The following is a 14,641-nucleotide window of genomic DNA, read 5'->3' as shown; positions in this document are numbered from 1 at the left end:
AGATTATCAAACTCCAACTCTGGAAATTGGAAAAGAAGAAGAAGCCGTACCTTCTTCTTCTACCCCGAGTTCTGGCCTCTGCAAATCAAGTGCCCTAACCCTGATTCTGCTATGCAGCCACCCTCTCAAGGTGTGTTTTGGAAATTCTTGTATAATCATAACGCCTGATCCGCTCAACAATGCAATATTGTTGAAGATTTGGCTCAGGCTCCATCAACCATGTCGTCTCTCAAGGTACTCCAAAGCTGCCCATCGTAGCAGAAATATTTGTTGTTAGCTATCGGGGGCATCCATCCTACCGATTCTAATTTGATATGTTTCGATCTAGAGAACCATGTTCCACGGCTCCCTCATCAGACTTCCTTTCTTATTCATGTAATCATTAACGAGAAGACCATCCACTGCACTGTCATTGATGAAGGTGCTTCCACTTGCATCATGTCAACTACATGTTGGAAGGCTATTGTTGCCTATGCACTGAACTGGTCTCTAAACACTTTGGAAGCTTTCGATGGGCACGATTCACGACCTTCAGTGTCTTACCTAACCTTTCCATCACCCTGGAGGCAAGACAGTGCAAGTCGAAGTAGATATTGTTGACGCCAACCTCAATTATAATCTTCTACTCAGCCGAAGTCGGACTCATGCCATGCATGTTGTGGCCCCCTCTTTGTTTTGCGTGATTCGTTTTCCCCATCAAGGGAAGATTGTCACTATGGATCAGCAGTCTTTCTTTGCCTCTTCTTCCTCAAATGGAAATGTTCTATACGTCAAGCACTTTGGTGCTCCCTATGAGAGTGTGAGGGCATGTCTCTTCAAAGATTCTGCCTTAATGGGAAATTTTCCACTCCCACCTCCTCATGTTGCCTCTATCAAATCTAATCCCTGGGTCATACCTGCACCAGATCTTGTTGATTCTTGGGGCGAGATCATGCTGCTTAGTCCCACCGAAGTCAATTACGGGGAAATTGTTTTAGGTTCGAACTCTGCATCCTATGATTCTCATATGTCAAAGACCTCTCTTGATGTGTACTCTCAATCCCCCTGGCTTGGCACTTTGGAATCATCTGATCCCTTAACCGATACCTTCCTCACTGATGAAGGTATCATGGAAATCATGTCTCTCGAGGAACCACCATGGATCGATACTCATCATCGATCCTCGTTCCTGCCTCGCCCGACAGTCATGTCTACCGCTTTCGAAGAGTCCTCTTCTCCATTTCCGCCACCGACTGTTACTCATGAAGTATGGTCGGAAGGAAATTTGGGTAATATTACCCAAATGATGTCGATCGACATTTCTATGAAACTCGATGTAATTGAATACGTTAATATTGGGGTATCTTGTTCTCTGGATGAGATCAAGACATATACTCATCTATTTCAGGAATTCCATAATGTGTTTGCATGGTTTTATGAAGAAATTCCTAGCATCGATCTTAGCATTGTGGTGCATGAAATACCAATGTATTTGCATGTGAAGCCCATTCACCAACGGCTTCGCCCGATCCACCCTAGGAAGGCCACTGCTATTAAGGGTGAAGTTGAAAGGCTTCTCCAAGCTAGGTTCATCTATTCCATCCCCCTTATACACTGGGTGTCCAATATTGTCTCGGTGACTAAAAAATAAGGCATGATCTGTGTTTGCGTGGATTATCGAGATCTTAATCATGTCTATCCTAAAGATAACTATCCTACTCCCTTCATTGATCAAATCATTCATAAATGTGCCGGGAGCGATATATTTTCCTTTATGGACAGTTTTTCTGGTTATAACTAGATTAATATCGCACTGACTGGCCAAGAAAAGATAACCTTTATCTTCCCATGGGGTACTTTCATGTACAAGAAGCTCCCTTTCAGCCTAAAAAATGTTAGAGCCACGTTTCAATGGGAAATGTCCTATGCATTTCATGATATTCACAACATTGTCCAACCTTACTTGGATGACCTTCCTACCCATTCTCGTAAGCGCCAAGATCACCCAGACCATCTTCGGTAGAATTTTCTATGTTGCAGACACTATAACATTTGGTTAAATCCACACAAATGTGTTTTCTACGTGGAATCAGGACGACTCCTCGACTTCAACGTTTCTAAGGACGATATTCAACAAGATCTGCTAAAAGTCGAGGCCATTGTAAATTTACCCCCTCCATCTTCACTACACCAACTGCAGAGCCTACAAGGAAAGGGAAACTTTCTCCATCATTTTATACCTGACTACGCCAGTCTAGCCATAGGATTTACTCGGTTTCTCAAATAAGGAACACCCTTTGCGTGGGATGAGGTGGCCCAAAAATCTTTTGATGATCTTAAGGCCATCCTCATAAATGCTCCTCTATTGCATCCACCGGACTATTATTGAGATTACTTCCTTTACCTAGCCGCAACCCCTAGCACCATTGCTATGGTGTTGGTCTAAGACGATGACAAAGGCAGCGAACGTGTGATCTGCTACCTTAGTCAGAATCTCCTCAACACTGAAACGCATTATGGACATGTCGAGTAGTTGGCTTTGGCTATCGTTCAGGCTATTCAACACTTTCAACACTATATCCTTTTACGTACGACTACAGTGATTTCTGAATGCAACACTATGACCTATATCCTAACTCGTCAATTGTTGTGGGGAAAGTATTCTAAATGGATCATTATCCTACAAGAATTCGATTTGATCTTCACTACGACCAAATCTAAGAAGTCACTTGTTTTCGCTGAATTGATTTGTTCCCTTCCCTCCAAAGCTCTCCCTGCTGGTGTAGATGAACAACTTCCAGATGAGACCCTTTTCCTGATTAGCACCCTTGATCCATGGTACGGTGATATCATTGTGCATCTTCAAACCTCCATGTTCCAGTCCGCGTTGACCAAGGATGATAGTTGATGGATTCGGCATCATTCCAAACCCTACCGTATTATTGACAATACTTTATATTGTGTTGGTGTTAATTTTGTTCTTCGCCGATGCCTCACGATCAAGGAAGATGAAAGAGCTCTCAATGATTTCCATTCCGAGGCATGTGGTGGTCATATGTCTAGTTACACTACAACTTAGAAAATCCTTCGTGTTGGTTATTTCTGGCCATCTATCTTCAAAGACTACATTCTTGCTATCCATAAGTGTCACAAATGCCAAATTTAGCAATGCGAGATGTGCGCCACACCCGCTCACCTACACCCTGTCATTACCATTGGTCCCTTTTCCAAATGGGGCATCGATTATATGACATGTAACCCTCATTCGGTTGAGGGGAAAGGCTATATTATTGTCATTGTGGATTATTTCACTAAATGGGCTGAAGCAATGCCTATATATTCTGCAGATGGTAAGACAATGACTCAATTCCTTTTTAACCATGTTATTTCCAGGTTGGCATACCCCAAGCCATTGTCATAGACCATGGCTCCCATTTCAGAGATTACATGATGGAAGAACTAACATCTACATTGGGCTTGCACCATGATGGCTCGACCCCATATTACCCTCAGGCCAATGGCCAAGTTGAAGCCATGAACAAGGTTTTGGTCACCATGATTCAACATACTATTGGGATGCACAAGTCAAATTGGCATCTCCTGCTTTTTTCAACTCTATAGGCCTACCAAACTTCAACCAAAGATGCAACTAGTTTCACACCTTTTCAATTGGTCTATGGTCTGGAAGCAACATTGCTAATCGAATGTGAGATTCCTTCACTCAAGCTAGCTGTTGAAATCCTCCCTGAAACATCACCTCAAGAGGAACACCTCTTATATTTAGAACGACAAGACGAGACTCACCATCTCGCTGCCTTAGTCATCGAAGCAAAAAAGAAATGGGTCAAATCCCATTTTGACCAATTAGTCTCCCCTCGTGCTTTCTTTGAGGGTGATTTGGTCCTACTATACGATGAAGCTAAGGACAAGTTGGGGGCAGGAAAGCTTGAACCTATGTGGCATGGGTCCTATATTGTAAAATGTGTTTTGCAAAAAGAAGCCTATGAGCTTCTTGATTATGAAGGAAATCCTCTCGATAAGCCCCGAAATGGGCTTTACCTCAAAAAGTATTATGCTTGGGTAATCTTGCATGGATACTTATGTACATTAGTGTGTGATTCATTTTCGTACATCACAGTTTTGTGTGATAGTTTTCAAACAACTTTCCTGTTTACTATGATTTTCTCGCTTTGTAGATGTCTGCAATTCCTCACGTTGGTTTCACTGATGGTGCTTTTCGTAGTACCCAAAACTTATCATGCATGGCATGGGCTATCTATGACCCTAACAATAAGTTGATTGACCTTCAAGGTATCTACCTGGGTCGTACAACCAACAACATTGTTGAATACAATGCGATCATTGAACTATTGTCAGAGGCCATCACTCTGGGCATCAAAGAATTGGTTGTCAACTTGGATTCACAGCTTGTCATCCTTCAACTCAAAGGGAAATATTCTGTCAAGAACCCTCAAATATTATGAATGTATCTCTGTATCCATCTATTGGAAAGACATTTTGATTATATTACATATCATCATATTCCTAGACGCATGAATACATTGACATATGCATTAGCTAATTACGTGTTGGATAAACATTTACAAAACATGTAAAATATAAGACAAATCATTTGTACCATAATAGATAGGAAAATACAACATATATATATGTGAGAATGTTTGATACATCATAACACCAAAAAATAATATGTGCATCTATAATAACATGGCGACTCACCAGCCTTGTACATCCATGGCATGCAGGTCTCAAAAAATATGTAGGTGCTAGACCTAGGAACTACTCAGCATGGTGGTCATGGTAGCACGAGAAAACTCGTGCAACCCGACTTAGCAGTCGACAGATCCAATTTGAGACTCCCACTGTGTGCAGCTCATACCATCAGGGTATGTCTCTTATCAGAGCATACTCTGAGATACCATGGGTCAAACCCTCAAGGTTCCTTGCGATCTCCTCCTCATTATTGCTCCCTTCCTAATAAGGGGCGACAACATCAATAAGACGGGGGACATGCCTAGCTATTGGGGACATCCTATTTGGCCACTCTGGTCCAACATCTACATAAAAAAGAGAAATGTTATAAGCATGCATATACCAAAAACAATTAAAAAACATCAAAATCAAAAAGTTTTGATTTTTTACCTTCGTCATCGAATTCCTCTCCATCTAGTAAGGGCATATCTGGATCTCCACAGCAGAAACTAGGGCAAAAGTGGGTAAAAGGTCTTCACTACAAAGGTAAAATGGTAAATGGTAAAAATATATTTACTTTTCCCCATTTTATTTATTTTTTTCATGAAAATATCACCTTTTGTAAATATTTTTGACCTATTTTACCTCAAGAGTTTGATAATACACTTTGCCTTACTTGTGCAACGATAGGTGATGGATTTTTGGTGATGACAATGAGTCACATTTCAACTCTTTTCTCGACTCATTAAACTCATATGAAAATATTGTCGAGCATTTTTTTCCCTTTTTGACTCGTTAAAGAGAATATAAAATGGGGGTATGCTTTCAGCTCTTTTCCGACCCTTCAAAAGTGAAAAGATGGTTGAGCCCTTGTCGTTTCGGACTCGTTAATGGATGTGAAACGTCATGCACCCAGTATAAGTTTACCCCTTTTTCAGGCTGTGATGCACTATTTACGAAGAAGGTACTCCTTTATTGAAATGTTTAAGTGGTTCTCTCAAGTATTGTTTTCTACCTTTTTGGGTTTGAGAGACACAAATGTATGAAAAGGGACCACATGGACTTTTTTTTATGTGTCTGTTTCAAAATCTCTAAACATGAAAAAGATATCGAGTTACACCTTTGTCAGAATCGTTAAACTATTAAACGACATCAGATTCGTCACCATGATGAACACGAACTTCTCCTTACTAGGGCTCGTTAAACTTACTAGGTCGGATTTGTCCAAAGGATGAACTTACAATGTAAGCATATGCTATCCCCTTCAAGCTTGCGATTAAAAAATAATTGGGGTACTCACCTGAAATGGTTGGGGGAAAATTTAGAAATCTATCAGGTCGTGTCGGTAGCTTACTCTTGAACACGACACTCTTTGCTTTGTGTCGAGTTGGGACATCTTCCTTTGTATCATTACCTTCCTAGGTTTGTGCCATTCGTTTTTTCTTTCCATTTGATCTCTAACACGTCATTATGACCACTGATCCCATGGGTGTCGTTGATATGTTCAAGAGTTGTCCTTCTACAGTTACACTTACCTTTGATTCTCTGTATCATCCAAAATTATTTTTCATCCTCTCGTCTCGCATCGATGATGTGGGATTCATTAAGGTCCTCCTTCATCACGTTCACTTTCTATCGACTTCAACTCATTATCCAGGAAGTTGATCAAGAGACTCCCTTCCAGTAACTTAGAGCTTGCATGCCTTAATGGTAAGTTTTTCACACTCGACAACAAGTTCACATCATTGGCTTTCGATCGAATGATTTCAAGGGTGTTCAACTTCAGTTCCTGTATTCACATTCCATGAATTGTGCTGATAGTACCTTGAGGACCATTGACATTTTTGGTGGTTTTGTCTCACGCTTGTTAATAATTTACATCATTTACTGGTAATCAAGTGACTTTATAGCATGTTTGAAGTTAACACATACATTCGCATGCTAGGATCTGTACTTTGATCGGGTCATGTTGCAGCGCAAGACCCTGGACTCAGATCACAAAAAGTCCAGGTTGTGAAGTGGTGTGACATGATTATGATGATATGCATGTCTCTTTTAGATGGTCGTCTACGACCAGAGCATGGGTTATCATATGTGATCCTTCTCATTATTGGATGGATGTAGCCATACCTTAGTTTCATTATGATCTCCCTTGACGGATGGCTACACCCATACCTGGATCTATTTACATGATCATTCTCTAAATGGTTGCACCCATGCCGTGATTCGTGTATCATTTGAAAGAGATCTTAGTTTATGTATCAATACTTGCTTTTAGGTTTTCTGATGATAGACTGGTTCCCCACACTGATTTATAAATCATTTCATCCCTCACTCCAGCTCAGCCTTCACGCTTTAGGGGGCATATGTTATACAACATTTTTTCACTGTCCCTATACTCCCCGTTCCTTGATCCTTGAGGACCTTTACAGTGAACCCCACATGCTTTGCCTTAATGGAGAAACTCCCATTATGTCCCTCTTCATGAGCAGATCATTTCCCTTTTGCACCATTTCCCTTGAAACTTTTGTTTTTCCCAGTTTACAAAGCCTACGGTAATGACATTTGTCTCCCCCGCACTGATTTGCGACTGAGCTGTGTTCTAGTCACGCTGATCCTGTTATGGAAACTTTTTAAAATTAGAGTTGAAGCTTCCAGCTCTAGAAGCTCCATAACTGAAGTCTGGTAAATGGTTTGGCCGGATGGGGTCGACGATGACAGTTTGGGCTCCTTTCCCCTATAATGATGGAACTACCTCAAGGGATAAGTCCTTCTCCCATGAGAATGGGATCCATCTCCCATCCATATTTCCTATATAAACCTCCCTTCTTCCCAAGCACAAGCTAGTTAGAGTGTTGGCTGAGTGTGGGTATACTATTTTGGTTAGACAAGCAAGCTATTACTAGTTGTAGCCATCTAGTTGTGTAAGGGAGAAGTGTGTTTGGTTTGGAGTCAAGGCTAAAGGGAAGAGCCTTTAAACTTTTTTTTTTTGAAGCCATCATGGAGTGCTAGAATAAGTGTGTGGGAACCCAGTTCTTTCAGAGGAAGACTGCGACGTCAAGACGATAGGTTGTAATCTCTCTTTGATATTAATATATGCAACTATCGATTAATTTCCTACATGTTTTGTAATATTACATATCCATGTCTTAATGCTTCCTTACTCATTAAGTAGTTTGAATTACGATTTGTCTATTATTATGTTTGGGTTCTGTTGTTGTTTAATTGTTTCAGGAGCTTCAAGAAGGAAGCGAGAGATTGCTGGAGCGAGCAAGCGAGGACATCATAAAGTAGGATAAGAGACCAAGAGGTAGGCCATCTTGATTGATTCTAACATAAGGAAATCTTCCATAGAATGTATCGGTTGTGGCTAGACCCATTATCGGGCTAGAGGAATTTGTTTGTGTCTGCACTTATAATTTTACTTCACCACACTCGTTGTCCTGAGGATGGTTTCACTTCCAATCAGGAAATTGTTAAAACACCCTAGGATCCTAATCACTCATCTGTATGCATTGAAGATCAACCTCACACATAGATCGTACTCCCTCCACTCAAACTACATGATCCCATCTCTCATGCTTTGGAGGAATCTTACATAGCAAGCACACGTGCACGACGCAATTTGTCTTTGTTTCTTTCATTTGCTTGCATGTCATAGTCAAGAGTATGTGTATGGTTAACAGCTGCACATAGTGTTGCAGAGCACCATGATAAGTCCACAGACTACATGTCATGTACTTGCACTCACTTTCGTTCTGTGGATATATTTAATCTTCGAGTGTGTTTGTCTTCATTGTCATATCTTTCATGTTCGCTGGTTTGCACAGCTCTGTTGTTCGCGAACCACGCCTTCACCAAATGGGTCGACCAATGCATCGGAGGCTGCATTGGAAGCATCAATTCATGTGATAAGGCCCATGCACCATTAGCTTAGGAGTGGGAGTAGTGTTTTCTTTTGGTTTGCTTGCTTGCATGTGTGTTTTCTTCTTACTTTGCATGTTTTTTTTCTTGCATTCCTTTTTCTTACTCACTTTTCTTTCACATTTACTTCTGCTTCCACTTTGTTTTATGTTTGTTTGCTTTTTACATTCATGGGTTAGTTTCACATGGGACCGTGCACGACTCTTGAAACATGTTGGTTAAAGTACAAGAGGACTTGCACAATTATCAATACTTGGTTATCTGTCGTGTTGCCTTTGTATGAAGAACTTATTATCTTTAGTCCATGATACGTCAATGGAAAATACGTATTGTTCGAAGTGAACCTTGGTGAAACGCAATGCTTGTGTGCTAACTAGTGTCACATACTCTAGACGCATTAGGGGATATCCGAGGTCTAAAGTGGGCCTCATAACCAAATTATAAAATAATAGTGGAAATGATAAAATAAGATTAGATTACACCATCAAATTTTAGAGGGAAAAAAGACAAAATTATTTTTTCAACTCGTATTTTCAACTTATCTCCATATTGATTTACTCAAATTTCAAGCATAAGCACTCGTTGGATGTAGAATTCGATTCCTCATCCAAGGAGTAGCCATGTTGCATACTTTTGATTGACTCATGTATTTCTCATTTTTCATGTTGTAGGGTCCATCGAAAGTATGCAACATGGGTACTCCTTGGATGAAGAATTAAATTTTTCATCCAACAAGTACTCCCAATCAAAATTTGAGTAAAAACTCAGGGAGATAAGTTGAAAATACGAGTTGAAAAAGTATTTTTATTATTTTATTATTTTTTAATCTTTGTACTTTTTTACTCCAAAAATGGTGAATCATCCCCCATGGTTGACATCATCATCTTGAATCCTATTGGTTCTTATAAGGTTTATTTTGGTTGTACATTTTTCTTAGGAGGCCCACTTTAGACCTCTAAAATCTGTTAATGGTTGTTTTGGGTTAATCCTTGTCAGCCCAGTCAAGTAGAGTAAGGTGAGGGTGAAAACCTTAACAAGCATATCAAAGGTATATATAAACTACTTCTCTAAAGGAACAACCTCTTCTGCTCTCAATAAGTCGGGATCCCTCTTCCACCTCTAAAATGAATAAGTGCTATGCATAGTTATGAAAATGAAAAATGAAAAAATGAAAAAGCAAAAAATTTAAAAAATGAAAAAGTAAAAAATTTTAAAAATGAATAAGGTGGAAGAAGAGAAAATCTTCCTGTGCAAAGAGGTGATGCAAGTAACTCCGCTGGGGTACTGACCAGACTCGCTGACAGTGGAGTGATGCTTGTGTTCCTAGGTTGATCTAGGTGGATATTGGTGGCTACCCGCCAAGTCCACTTGGACCCCCACCATTGTTTCTTTCAGATTTTTAGTTTCCTTAATTGTAGCATAGTTTACTAATTTTAGCAGTTTCTTGTGTCCTGAACTTTCGGAGCCGTTTTGAGGCCCTAAATGACGTTTTTTGGAAAACAGGGAGCAACATGGGTCCATGGTATGATGTTTCTCTTCCTAGAGTTATAGTTATTGGATAGATCTTTCTAACAAGATATTGTGTGCATCAAACGGAGATATTATGCCAAAGATACGACCCCGGGAAGTTGATGTACCAATTTACCCAAACGGGGCCCACAATTTGGTGTTTCATCTTCTAGGGTTAGGTTTTTGGATGTTTAGGGTTTTCCATTGTTTCTCAACAATAAATAGGCCTTCAAGCCTCATTGTAACATAGTTCAGAGGCATGTAGCCACCACATCTCTTGTCAGAGATAAGCTACCATCACCCTAGTTGGTTTATTTCCATTTCTGTTTGTAAGCATATTTTAGTATTTTACATTAATGAAATGAAATATTATTTCTGTTGCATTTCTATATTGATGGTTATCTATGTAATTTGTTGTGTTCCTGTTTAAATCCAGATCAGTGGTATCAGAGTGGCCTGCTCTTTCTCTGTTTTTCTTTACATGTCCCCAACGAGGTTGGGATATAAGGAGTTAGGGCTTGAATTGGTCGAACCTTTGCAAGACTAGCCTCGCAAATCTTGATGGCCTCCCATGGCGGATGAAACGAAAGACAAGGGGGCATGAGATCCTATCAAAATCTTGCTCGAAGAAGCCCTCAAGCGACAAAGGAGCGCGATGATGGACATCTTTGTCCAGCTCTTTCAGCAGCTATCTAGAGGTGACGCATCGGCTTCGAACAAATACTCTGGAAATGCCACACCCTTTAAGGTACAAGTTAATTTTGAAATCCCCATATTCGATGGTTAGATAGATGCAGATGCCGTAGATAAATGGTTAAATCTACTAGAGGGTTATTTTTCTGTTCATGATTTTTCCATTCGAGAGAAGATTATTTTCGCTCTTCTCAAAGCAGCCCCCCACATCAAGGACTAGTGGGAAACCTACTGTGAGCAGAAGGATGAAAGTATAGGCTCACTATTTTCATCCGCACCCACTTAGAATTCATTCTGGGATGCTATTAAGGAGCAATATTACCCTATCAAAAGCTACGAGGACAAATACATAAAGTGGACTATGCTGCGACAGGGAAGGGACCAAGATGTGCCAGAGTTCACAAACATTTTTCATACCCTTCACACACAGTTGGGTATTAAGGAGTCTGAGCTACATTTGATACTCAAATACCGCGACTGCCTACACAGATACATATAGGAAGAGATGGAGTTCCTAAACATCTCCTCGCTCGACACGACGTACTGATACACTATGAAAATTGAGCAGAAGTTCAAACAAAAAAAGCGAGACTTTGGATCTGCAAATCTGAAGCAAGGGAAAGGCTTCCCCGAATCGTAGAACCAAGGACAAAGCTAAGACAGGGAAACCCAAGACAACCCGTCGAAGCCACAAGAAAAGAACAAAACCACGAAGTCAAAGAAGGGCATAGGAAAGTGGTGTGAGTTCCATAAGAGCCCCACTCACAACACAAGTGAGTATCAGACCAAGCAGTCATTGGTGGCCGAGTTGAAGGCTTCCGAATCAGATGCATGTTCCGAACCTGAGTTAGAACTTGACAGGGGGAATGGAAAAGGGAAGGAGATCATTGACGCAGAGCCCAGCACCACTATTTCCATGGCCAATATCCAGAAGTATGAGCTCGAAGATCCAGAGGAGGGGGAATGCCTTTTCCACTCACAGATGTGGGTGAAGGGTTCTCTGCTACAATTCATTGTTGACAAAGGGAGCGAAAAGAACCTCATTTCAGCAGAGGTCATGAAGCGGTTGGGCCTACCGACTACACCATATCTGCAGCCGTACAGTATCAGGTGGCTTCACCAAGGACAAGGTCTCCATGTTCGCCAGTAGTGTCACCTTCCTTACAACATCAAACCCTTCACATATGAGGTATTTTGTGATGTTGCACCTCTGGATGTTTGTGATGTACTATTAGGCCAGCCATACTTGTGAAGGCGACATGTTGTGTATGAGTAAAGGCCTCGTACTGTTATTATTACTTTGGGTAACTCATTATACAGGATACCGGAGGTAGCCCGACCTACCACCACCTCTTTTATCACTACTAAGAAAGGCAGCAAGCTCATCTCCTAGACTGGGAAATTCATTTTCTGTCTGGTTCAATCCCAAAGTAAGGGGAAGATTGTCGTCACATCCATGACCCCCGTGAAGGGTTCCTCCACGCAAAAACATCAACAGAGGGATATGGTCATGAAAGAACACAGGAAAAACTTATCCTCACCTATAGGGGTACCACACAAGTTTCAGATGGAAGACAAAGTTTGGTTACATCTGCAGAAGATCAGAAGCTCAGACCATCTGGCATGGTCCTTACATCATTACCAAGGATGTGGGAAATAATGCTTTGGAGCACAACATTCTTCCATTCCTTCACATGCACCGAGTGTTCAATGTGGAACACCCTCGACCATGCTTCCAACCATTATTGGACACATCAGAGATTACAAAAAATCTCATCAGGGACCCAGCTCAGTAGAAGCTTCCTCATCTCAGGGAGGAACTCAACGAAATGGGGACCATTACTTCCTAAGGGGGGAGAATGATCCAGGTGGATATTGGTGGCCACCTACCAAGTCCACTTGGACCCCCACCATTGTTTCTTTCAGCTTTTTAGTTTCCTTAATTGTAGCATAATTTACTATTTTTAGCAGTTTTTCGGGTCCTAAACTTCCAGAGCCGTTTTGAGGCCCTAAACGACGTTTTTTGAGAAAATTGGGAGCAACCTTGGTCCATGGGCCAATGTTTCTCTTCCAAAAGTTATAGTTCCTAGATAAATATTTCTAATGAGATATTGTGCGCATCAAGTGGAGATCGTATGCCAAAGTTATGACTCCGGGAAGTTGATGTACCAATTTACCCAAACGGGGCCCACAATTTTGCATTTCATCTTCTAAGGTTAGGTTTTTGGATGTTTAGGGTTTTCCATTGTTTCTCAACAATAAATAGGCCTTTGAGCCTCATTGTAACACATTTCAGAGGCATGTAGCCACCACATTTCTTCTCAAAGATAAGTTACCATCGCCCTAGCTGGTTTATTTCCATTTCTATTTGTAAGCATACTTCAATATTTTACATTAATGAAATGAAGTATTATTTCCACTGAATTTCTCTATTTATGGTTATCTCTGTAATTTGTTGCATTCTTGTTTAAATTTGGATCATGCGTGACTCAGCTGGGGTACTATCGAGGCCTGTTGGCAGTGAAGCAACACTAGAGATGAAACTAAAAGTCTGACAACTATACTACTTTTTCACCAATATACCCCTCATCCCAATCGAAATAATTGTGTTGACTTGGCTTGGAATGTGTGTCGACCGACCAAGGGCTTGGCAGATGCTACATCTTACAATCAAGCAAGTGTGGAAACCAAGACGAGTAGAGAACTAAACAATACTTTTGGAGGTGTTAGACTTGCATTTCATGAAAAAGGTTCATTCAAAGAGTTGGAGTTCTACCAGTGTGTCACCAAGTGTTGTAGCAACTACAACCACTCTCCAAATTTTTTCCTTAGCTTCATTTCAGAGCCTCCCTACAAACCATCCTTAGTAGCATGTCTTGCAATGTTAAGTACATGAGGTTCAGTGGTTTTCTAGCAGCTGTGCATGATAGCTTGCTTCACTCCTCCCATAGGCTGCTACTTCGAACTTAGTCCAGCTACTGGCTATGAAGCTCCCTTAAGAAATTGCGCAATTCTAGAGGAGCACTAGCCTTCCCTCGAGAAATTGTACAAATCTAACTGGTAGCCAGCTGGGCTCAGAAACTGGGCAATCCTGTCAGACAAGCTTCCTAGTGAAAACTACGCAATATGGCCCAACAGTGTTGTTCAGCCCAGAAATTGCACAATTCTAGGTAGTAGTCAGCTGCTCCTCCTAGAAATTGCATAATCCCTCTCGGCAGGCAACCCAACTTCCTCCCAGAAACTACGCACAATTTCCCCTCAATCAAGCAGGCTGTTGCATGTGCCTTTAGGTTGACCGGTTCCACCCGACACTGAGAAAACTTGATTTGCATGGATGGGATTCTTTTTCTCGAAATAAAAAAAGCAACATGAAAAAAGAATCCCTAGATTTTAGGGAGCTATTTTTAGCAGCTGGAGGTTACATGCAAAGATCGTTTTAGAAACTTTCCTCCAAGTGTTTCTTTTTTCTAGATTTTTGGCATGCATGTCATGAGCCTCAAACTTATTTATTCGATGTTTTAGAGCTCATTCTTAAAATTGATCATGGAGCTATGACATCCCACAACACATCCATGAGTCTTCAACAAATCCAACTCAACTATTTCTAGGTAAGTTCGCTTAACTTGTCTTTTGCAATATTTCTGTCGCTTTTTGTGTTTTGGCTTGTGTGAGTGTTGTCTGCTTGATTTATTTGAACACTTGCTGTCATTTGCATGCATATTAGATTGTACAAGCACCATTTTAGTTTTCATTAGTATCTCATTGTTATCGCATTCATGACACTATTTTGCGCAAACGATCGTTAATTTGGTGACTCGTCTCA

Source organism: Pinus tabuliformis, chromosome 3_2 (assembly GCF_031772625.1).
Source record: "Pinus tabuliformis cultivar Carrire ecotype Pingquan chromosome 3_2, CPIR1, whole genome shotgun sequence".
NCBI lineage: Eukaryota > Viridiplantae > Streptophyta > Pinopsida > Pinales > Pinaceae > Pinus > Pinus tabuliformis.
This window is presented reverse-complemented; position numbering follows the sequence as displayed.